Source organism: Triticum dicoccoides, chromosome 5A, assembly GCF_002162155.2.
Source record: "Triticum dicoccoides isolate Atlit2015 ecotype Zavitan chromosome 5A, WEW_v2.0, whole genome shotgun sequence".
Lineage (NCBI taxonomy): Eukaryota > Viridiplantae > Streptophyta > Magnoliopsida > Poales > Poaceae > Triticum > Triticum dicoccoides.
The window spans coordinates 474,506,537-474,516,366 of record NC_041388.1 but is presented as its reverse complement, the minus strand read 5'-3'; positions in this window follow the sequence as shown (position 1 = coordinate 474,516,366).

The following is a 9,830-nucleotide window of genomic DNA, read 5'->3' as shown; positions in this document are numbered from 1 at the left end:
ACTACGCTGGAAAAAGACTATCATAGCTACACACGCGGTTGATGCATTTTAATTAAGTTAAGTGTCAAGTTCTCTACAACCGGATATTAACAAATTCCCATAACCGCGGGCACGGCTTTTGAAAGTTCAAAACCCTGCAGGGGTGTCCCAACTTAGCCCATCACAAGCTCTCACGGTCAACGAAGAATATTCCTTCTCCCAGGAAAACCCGATCAGACTCGGAATCCTGGTTACAATATATGTAATAATGATATCCCAACAAAAACCATGTTCCAACATGGAACAAACTCCAACTTCACCTGCAACTAACAATGCTATAAGAGGGGCTGAGCAAAGCATTAACATAGCCAAACAACGGTTTGCTAGGAAAAGGTGGGTTAGAGGTTTGACATGGTAATATGGGAGGCATGATAAAGCAAGTGGTAGGTATCACGCCATAGCAATAAACCGAGCAATTAGCAAGCAAAGATAGAAGTGATTTCGAGGGTATGGTCATCTTGCCTGCAAAGTTCTCCGAGTTGACGTAAGCTTGATCCTCGTAAGCATACTCAACGGGTTCCTCGATCACGTACTCGTCTCCCGGCTCTACCCAAGGCAAGAACACAAGGAAAGGAAACAACAATCAACCACGGTGCAATGCACAAGCAACATGATGCAAAACATGGCATGATATGCGGGATGTGATATGCAATGCATATGCGAGCTCCGGAAGGAAAAAGATTGTACCAGGCCTCAACTTGGCAAACCAAGAGTGCCGCCGGAAAGATGAGTTGATTTCGGTCGAAATCGATATAAAGATCACCGGAATCGGATGCACGGTTTGCAAATGGCAAGCAAAACAAGAATGGCACAATTCTGCAATTAACAACATGATGCCATCTAGAATGCAACAAGAAACTAAGCTACTGCACTCCAACATAGCAACAAAGCACATGGCAGAGATCTAATCAAGATTCTTGACAAAAGATGAACACTGAGCTACGGCTAAATCACTCAAGAGAAGGTTCAAACAAGCATGGCAAAAGTGGAAAAGATATCTGCTTCATAGACTTCGAGAAAATAACAACATGCCAGGAATTAACATCAGGAAGCAATGTTTAGAGCAAGATAACAACATGCTAGAGGATTAGATCATGGCAAAACAAGGCATGGCATGAATCTACTCAAAGCATATAACAAAAGTCCCTTACTGACCATAAGGCAAAAGGGCACAGAAAACATGATGGCACCCATGTAAACATAGCAAGTTTCGTTAACAGATTCAGACTTAGCAGAAAACTGGACATGGCATAAACAGAGTTACGAAGGCATGTTTGCGAGCTCGATGCACTCAACACAAGGCATTGCATGACAAACTAAGCATACTCCCTGCAATAATACATGATCAAGAAGCTAAACATGGCAAGAACAATCTCATAGCATGTATGGATCAACTACAACAACCTCAGCAAAATTGATTAACACGTAAACAATTAGCCAGGAACATTATATAGCAAAAGTAGAGCAAGATTGAGTCATGCTAGGCTACTCTATAAATGCAAACAAGGACATGGATGGATAGATCATAACCATGTGCTCAAAGCATCCTTATTGAACATACTCAAAAGAAGCATGGATCACTCTCTAGCAACATGAATACATGGCATTAAAATAACAGCAGGGAAAATGACTTAGTGAAATGCTAAGTCTCTGAAAACAGCAATATCACTAGAGCTACTTTGCATGCTTGTGCTAGTGACCACATTGATCACAAAAATACATGGCATACACGCCTGTAAAGATGGCATGGCATATAACAAAACACATGTATAGCTCATGCCCATATGCTGCACACAATAATCATGGCAAAAATGACAAATGCTCAAGATCTGTTAAGAAACAGGAACTAACATTTTATAGCACTCTTGCAATAGACATTAGGGCGTCAAGATGGACTCAAACAAGCATGGCACAATGTAACAAAATGAAGAGCACATCATGATGAACAATTTTGATATCTCATATGCACAAAACGGACCACCGAGCACAAAGTTATGGCATGATGAAGGGAGCATCAGAACATAAGATTTCTGGGACTTGGCAGAATTTTACCCCACGAAAACTGGACGTGGAGGTCCCAAGACAGAGACCGTTCAGGGACGGCGGGGAGGCGTTTGGTTCGCGGAACGGATGGATCTCATCCCATCCATCCGGATCCGAGGCGGGCGGCGTCCGGCGGCTGACCGGAGCTCCTGCAAGGCGAGGAGCGGGGCGGCGCCGGCGAGCAAAGGCGGCGCGCCGGCGAGGGGCGGAGGCGGCGCGCGAAAACGGCGAGGGAGGCAGCAGAGGCATGCGGGGGCGAGGCGTCGTCAGTCGCGGCGGCGGCCGGGCGGCCAGGGGCGGCGCCGGCGAGCAAACGGCGGCGGCAGACGGCCTCGTGGGCGGGATGCGGCGAGGGTCGTCGGGCGCGCGGGCGGCGCAGAGCGGGCCGGGCGGCGAGATCCAGGCCCGGGCGGGCCCGCGATGGGCTTCCCCGGGCTGCGCGGTGGGAGGCGGCGGTGAGGACAGGTGGCGCGACAGCGTTGGGCGAGGAGGTGGAGGCGGACATGTCCGGGCAGTGGAAGAAGTGTCCGGCAGCGCGAGTAGGACGATGGTTAGGGTTTGCACCGGGAAATTTCGGGGAGGCACATATAAATAGGTAGAGGGAGCTAGGAGAGTCCAAATGAGGTGCGGTTTTCAGCCACGCGATCGTGATCGAACGGCCGAGAGGATACATGGGGTTTGGATGGGTTTTAGGCCACTTTGAAGGGGTGTTGGGCTGCAACACACACGAGGCCTTTACGGTTCCTCGGTTAACCGTTGGAGTATCAAACGGACTCCAAATGGCACGAAACATGACAGGCGGTCTACCTGTAGTGTACCAAGGCCTCTTGGCAAATCTCGGTCCAATCCGAGAACGTTTAACACCCGCACACGAAAAGAGGGAAAAGGGAGCGCCGGAGGACATAGGAGTGTCGGATCACAAAACGGAAAACGGGAAAATGCACGGATGCATGAGACGAACATGTATGCAAATGCGATGCACATGATGACATGATGTGAAATACATGACATGCAAGCAAATGACAAGGCAACAACAGCGAATAACTGGAAGACACCTGGCGCAACGGTCTCGGGGCATTACAACTACCGCCCAGCCCGAGCGGCACTTCCGCTACAGCGGGATTACCGCCCTGCCTCCGCGCAGAGGTCGGGCCAAGGGCCCATGTATTCCCCTCTCACTTACCCCTTCATGTACTGCGACTATATACTCTCCCAACTCATCCTAGCTAGGGTCAGTGTTGTGATAACTCATTTGAGAGATCGAGCCTCGCTCATCCATATAGGATCTACTCCTTGAGAGAGACTGCGGCCTCTCTACGGAGAAGATCCACCTTGGATTCAAGACCACCTCTTGGGTGGCCCCATCAAGACCTCCTCACGGAGAAGACTGGTTACCATTTGTATCGTACCTTGTTGACTTTCGATCTTGTACCTCCTTTTGTGTTCATGGATCTAGCACATGTGTGATCATTCTTGTTGGTTTGAGTGATTCTCTGGTGTTTCCCCTCACGTTTCCCCTCGTGTTCTTCGTGTTCATCACGGAATCTGCTCCTTTCGTGAAAGATCGGCCACCTAGGGTTCCACCCTACATCAAGGGGGTGGCTTATATGGAGTGCGCCAAGACAATGGCCAACCCACGTTACAAGGAGCTCAATGTACAATAAGGTGAGACGTTACTGGTAACGTCAACAATAAAGACATATAAATGATCATTAACGCTATGAAGTGAATGTCTGACCGTTGCCATCCTGAGTGACTTTAGATCTTTTGTACACCGAGTGGTTTCTTGGTATGGTCGAATGATGATATACTGGTCAATTGAATTGGGTTATCCGAGTGGAATTGTCGGTCGAGTGGATTGTACTCTGAGGTGATTCCAGTCGGTGGATGCTGTTCTGCTTTGAATGTCGTTGATCTTAGGGCAGTGTTCTTGGGAAGGGCATCTAGGTCAGACCTATTACGCTACCCTAGGTACATGTGATCGTCAGCAGGGGGAGTATTCATTTTTGTGTGCATAATAAGGAGTCACTTCCTTGCGTGCGAAGATATAGCTGGTGGGTCCGACTTGTTAGTGGGAGGAATGTGTTTTCCGCAAACTATAGAGGCCCTTCCGGTGGGTCCCAGCTGTCAAGTGGAGGAATCATTATTTTGCGCATAATAAGGAGGCATTTCCTTGCGTTCGGCCGTGGACCCAGCTGTGAGCCTCTCCACATACAGTCTAGTTCCGATGGATGTCGTTCGTTGACCACGTTGACTACGCCGCACCGAGAGCACCAGGGCGGTGGACGACGGTGAGGCCTAGAATGGGAACGACAGGAGCCAGGTAAGACTCGACACTTGTTTCCCACGCGAAGGGGAGTACGAGGGTTTACTGGTTTGTCATCCCTCGCCAGAGAATAACAACAGGTGTGGGTGGGTAGAGGTATGGCTAGGCCAGCGATAGGAGTACGGTGGGGCGGTGAGTCCTGCGCGGCAGCACAGCCGGCCGCGGGAGGAGGGAGCAGGCAGTCCCGCCAGCGCTTGTTTGAGCGGATGGAGCAAGAAGAGCAGAGATTGAAGAAGCATGATGGTCGTTGGATGGACATCCAACAGTCACTGCTCTCGTGTGTTGAATAAGTTGACACGGCGTTGCGTGTGCGTTAACCTATTTTTTAGGAAAGAGTACGCGTCAACCTATAGTAGGTGCACAAGTCAGCCTCAAATCTGTGGAAAATAGCATACAATCCATCTACCATTATTTCTAATAATCTACTGCCCATTTGCTAATTCTTAAGGATTTTTTTGGAGCCGATCTTCTTTTTGTTAGCATTACAGCCAATATCGTGGCCACGGTTAAAAATTAAACAGAATTTTGCATATTTCGGTGCAGTCAACTGTTTTTAATCCCAAAATATTGAGTCACATTCAAACTATTTTGAAAAATAATTTATATAAATATAAAATCCAAGTAATTTTCGACGCATAAAAAGCAATGGAATTTAAAATCTTGTAATGAAAAAAATTGAAATTAATTCCCGGATTGATATGTTTTAAAAATATACATCCCATTTCTCATTACTGATAGCCCACTTTCTGGGCAAACCGAATGAAACTCTCCGCAGTTTGAAAGAGTTGTAGCCCAGTAGGGCTGACAAAGCAAGTAGGTCTCGCTTGGGTATTTCTTTAAAAAAAGTAGAACTGGGCTAGCCATTTTCATCAAGAAAAAACACAACTGGGCTCTTGAGGTGGTAAATATAAATTAAACATTGGCTAGATGGGCCACAGCCCCCCGTACAACCCCATTGTTACCCTGATCCATCGCTAAAACTAGTATAAATAACAATTGCTTGTTCCTAAAAAAAGTAAATAACAACTGCACGACCTGCTGGGTCCCTAGTGGCAGCCGCTCATTGTGTAATTCTCTCATCTATTGACTACATTGACAATGGCGTGAGCCCTAGATGTCCAACCATTAGGAGGAACCATTTTTTTGGGCTTGTAATAACACGGCACTTGCTTGCATACTGCCATGATGCTGGTGGGTCCCTACTATCCTCCTCTACACGTACAGTAAGCCCCTTGTTCCTCTCGGTTATAGACGATGTTGACAACGCAAGAGGGTGGCGCACCGCGCACGGCGAGCGAACCAAGGCGGAGGACAACGACTACGGATTTCGGGTTCCGGCAAAACCCTTGAGGTCCGAACACTGTGGTGTGCACAAAGATCTCTCACCCTCTCTAGCTCGCATTCTTTACGATCTCACGTCCTAGCTCGACGAACCCAAAGAACACGAGACACAAGATTTATACTGGTTCGGGCCACCATTGTGGTGTAATACCCTACTCCAGTGTGGTGTGGTGGATTGCCTCTTGGGCTGAGGATGAACAGCTACTAGGGAAGAACATCCTCGTGAGGTGAGGTGTTCTTGTGCTTGGTGAGTTGATGCTCTCTCTTTCTCTCTCTCTCTCTCTCTCTCTCTCTCTCTCTCTGATTCTGATTCACCTCCCTCCCTATGGTGGCGTGGCTAATCCTATTTATAGAGGCCCTGGTCCTCTTCCCAAATATTGAGTGGGAAGGGATCCCACAACGGCCAAATTCGAAGGGAGACAACTAGTACAAGCTATCCTGACAAAAGTAGTCTTCGCGTGCCAAAGGCTCCGGTGGTGACGCCATCTTGGGCTCCACGGTGACCTTCGTCCTGCCGTCCTCCTGGTCTTGGTCTTATTGCACCAATATGGAAACCTTTTCCTGATGCCTCGGGACTCCTTGCCTGCCCTTGCCCCCTTACACCAAAGAGGAAACGAGGACACTGCACGCACCGGCGCCCGCCTGGCTCCAGTTGTCATGGCTTGCGTCACGCAAACCTCATGAGGTGTCCCTTGCCTTGATCTCTCCACCCCTCGTGAGCCATCCTGGTGAGGCCGCCCCTGAGGAGGTCTTGCGTCGTCCGCCTCGCGAGGTGTGGCCCCTCGTGAGGGTCTTGAGTGTTTGCTGGTGAAGGTGGGCCATACAGGGCCGCTGGTGGAGCCGCGCTGCGGCCCGTAGGCAGGCAAGTCTGGGGACCCCCATTCCCAGAACACCGACAGTAGCCCCCGGGCCCAAGGCGCGCTCGGGCTTGGCTTCGAGGCGAAGCCAAAGGGCAAGTGTGGAGCGCCGCAGGCCCCAACAGCCTGCGGCCCAGCTGACGTGTGGTGATTGATTGGTCGTGGGCTGCCTCGCTTCCACATGCAGCATTGGTATCCACCTGGCTAGGCGGCCACGGCGTCCCACACAGTTATTTCCCCCTTCGCTTCCTCGAACCTCTGCTTCCTCTCCCAATCCAACTTGAGCTCAGTCCTCCCCATCGTCATGGCACCGAACCGTACGAAGAAAGGGAAGAAGCCCCTGTCCTCGGCCAACCCGCCTCCTACCGTTGAGCCCACCGTTGGCCGATCGCGGGTGCTCAATGAGGAAGCCATGGACAAGGTCCGCCTTGAAGTCGCCACCTGCTTCAACGAATGGGGAGGGACGGCGGCCTGGCCGGCGTCTTGAGCTTATGTCGATATAGCAGCCACCAAGGTCCAGTTCTTCGTTGACACCTTGTGGGCCGGTCTGATCCCTCCTTCTCCGCCTTCTTCAATGCCGCGCTTTCCCATTACCAGATTCATCTGTTGCACTTACATCCCCAATCTATCACTCTTCTTGCCGTCTTTGCCTTTGTTTGCGAGGCCATGGTGGGCATTGCCCCCTCCATGGCCCTTCTGCGTCATTTCTTCTCACTTCACCTGACCGACCCCCGGCAATGCTCAGGGTGCCTGAGCTTCTAGGCAGTGGCGGCAACGGCCGACTCGGGGATTGACTTTGAACTCCCACCGTCCGCAAGCGGGTTCCGGACGCGTTGGATGTATGTGGATGTCGGAGTGCTCAGCCCTTTGCTCTTGCCTCCGTCTGCGCCCGCCGTCCCCAGCTCTGGCTGGGCTCACGAGAAGCTTACGAACCACCGTCTCACCTTCGTCTGGTACCGGCTGAGGAGGTTCAAAGACCCTGGCTTGACCACGCCCATGGTGATGAAGGAGTTCCTCTGACGCTGCGTCGCCCCACTCCAGCGCCATTCCCAGCCGATGTGGGCCCTGTCTGTTGGCCCGGATCATATGAGGCTTCAGGAATCAGAGCTTCTGCTCGAGGCACGAAGAACGGTGCTCGAGGTCTTGGCGGGCGACCCCTCGCCAGCCGATATTCCACCGGTGGGTTGTCTCTTGTACTGCTGCTCGAACAGGGTGGAGTTTGCGGGGTAGATGCCCCTCTTTGACGAATGGGGGCTGCGTCCGGTTGGCCTTGAGGGGTCCCGCGAGGACCCCGTCACCGTGTTTCCCCTCCTTATCACTGCGCCGAACTAGCCCCAAGATTGGACGCAGGGGGGCAAGCACCACCGGACGGCGGAGACGCGGGTGCCGAGGCGTTGGAGCCGCCCGCGGTTCCTCAGGCGTCATCTTCGGGAGCCCATAATTCTCGCTCTGGAGTGGCAGTTGAGGGAGCGACGCAATCTGCTGGTCCTGAGGTCGAAGCTCCTGAGGCCCCTGGAGGCCATCGCCAGGCGGAACTTGATGGCTCTCCCCAGCTTGGGGCTCCTGAGGTCACCTCCTCGGGTGCTTCACCAGCCATGCCCTAAGCTGGTCGCCACGCCCAACGCTTCGGCAGGCTCTGTGTAGACTTCGATGCGCTCCGCAAGAGGAAGGGGTCCCCAAGCTGCAGCCGCGGCGCCTTTCGGTCGTTGAAACAAAGGAAGTACATCGCCATAGATGAGTAAGTACCTTATCTTTGTAATTCCTCAGGTGCTGCTTCCCTTCCTGATGGTAGCTCTCCAGTACCCCATCTGCTAAGGACGTGAAGCCTTCCAGGGAGCAACTTCATCCTGCATTGAGTCTCCCATTAGCCTTGAGTGTCCCAGGCCAGCATGCTGCCTCCAGCGCGAGGTCGGCCGGAGGGGCAGATACGCAAGCCTGGCGCCTCGAGCCCGCGCTCCTGTTGTCCCTTCTTCACGGCCTCATCGAGGGTGCGACGAGTGTGCCAAGGTCTCCTCATCTAGTTGTGGACTGCGGCTGGATGGCTCCGATCTTGGCTTCTGCCTTGAGCATTGGTCCCTCCCCCGTCCAGGCCTCCGCCATGGCCTGGATGATGATCGGGGAAGTGCCAGCCCCCAGCCCCGGCTGGGAGGGAGCGAGCCACTTCAAGCCCCTTCAGCCACCCCTGCTACAGAGGACGAAATTGTCCATGCGCTCAAGTCTGTGCATGAACGGAGTGTCATCCGCCACGAGCTCTTTTCAGGAAGCGATGGGCGCGATGAGCCGATTTGATGGAGAACTTGCGGATGTAGACGTGCGCCTCGAGGAAGAGGGTCTGCGATTGATGGAGGAGCGGCATAAACTAAAGGTGGCCATCAACCTCGGGTGGCATCAGCGCGAGCTTGACAATGCGAAGGCGGAGGCGTCTCTTCTAGCCTTGCGAGAGGCATGCGCTCGAGGCTTGGAAGAAGCCCGGGAAGTCGATCATCGCCGCGAGATCACAGAGAAATGCGCATGGGAGCTCCAGGCCTGGAGCGCCTCCTTGGAGAAGCAAGTGGAGACGTGCAAGGCCGCCCTAGCATCGATGAGGGGGACGCCTGCCGAGCAGGAAGAGATCCTGGAGCATGAGGAAGTGCTGGCACTGGAATCCATGGAGCGTAGCCTTGAGCTTGAGCGGTTGGAGACGAGGGACCGCCAAGTCGCCCAAGCAGAGGAGGCTGTCGGTGCGCGCGAGGCCAGGGCCCAGGAGGAGGTCGACCGCCGGGTGGCCGAGGCTCGCACGGGTCTTGAGGACAGGTACGACCTGAAGTTGGAGCTTGTGGAAGCCGAAGCTGTGGGTAGGACTAATGCACTTAGGTCAGGGTTGGATGAGGCGAAACATCACGAGATGGCCACCGCGCCCGCCCCGCTCTGCGCAACGGAGCAGGGAGGAAGCGCTTTGGCGGCGGACGCTGGAGCACGACCACACCCCCATGCTCCAAAGCCTCAAGGTCAGAGCCAACGCGGCGCTGGGCGCCATCTGCAATAAAGATGCACCTCATACCCACTCGAACGACTACGCCAGTCACCTCCTTTTCTTCACTGACGTGGTGACATGCCTGGAGAATCGATCCGAGAGGGCTCGCGTGCTTGTTGAGGAGAGGAGCCGCGACCTGCTTAAGCGCACGTTCTCCCGCGTCTTCAGCCACCTCCACAACACCTAACCCAACTTCGACTTCGACGCCGCC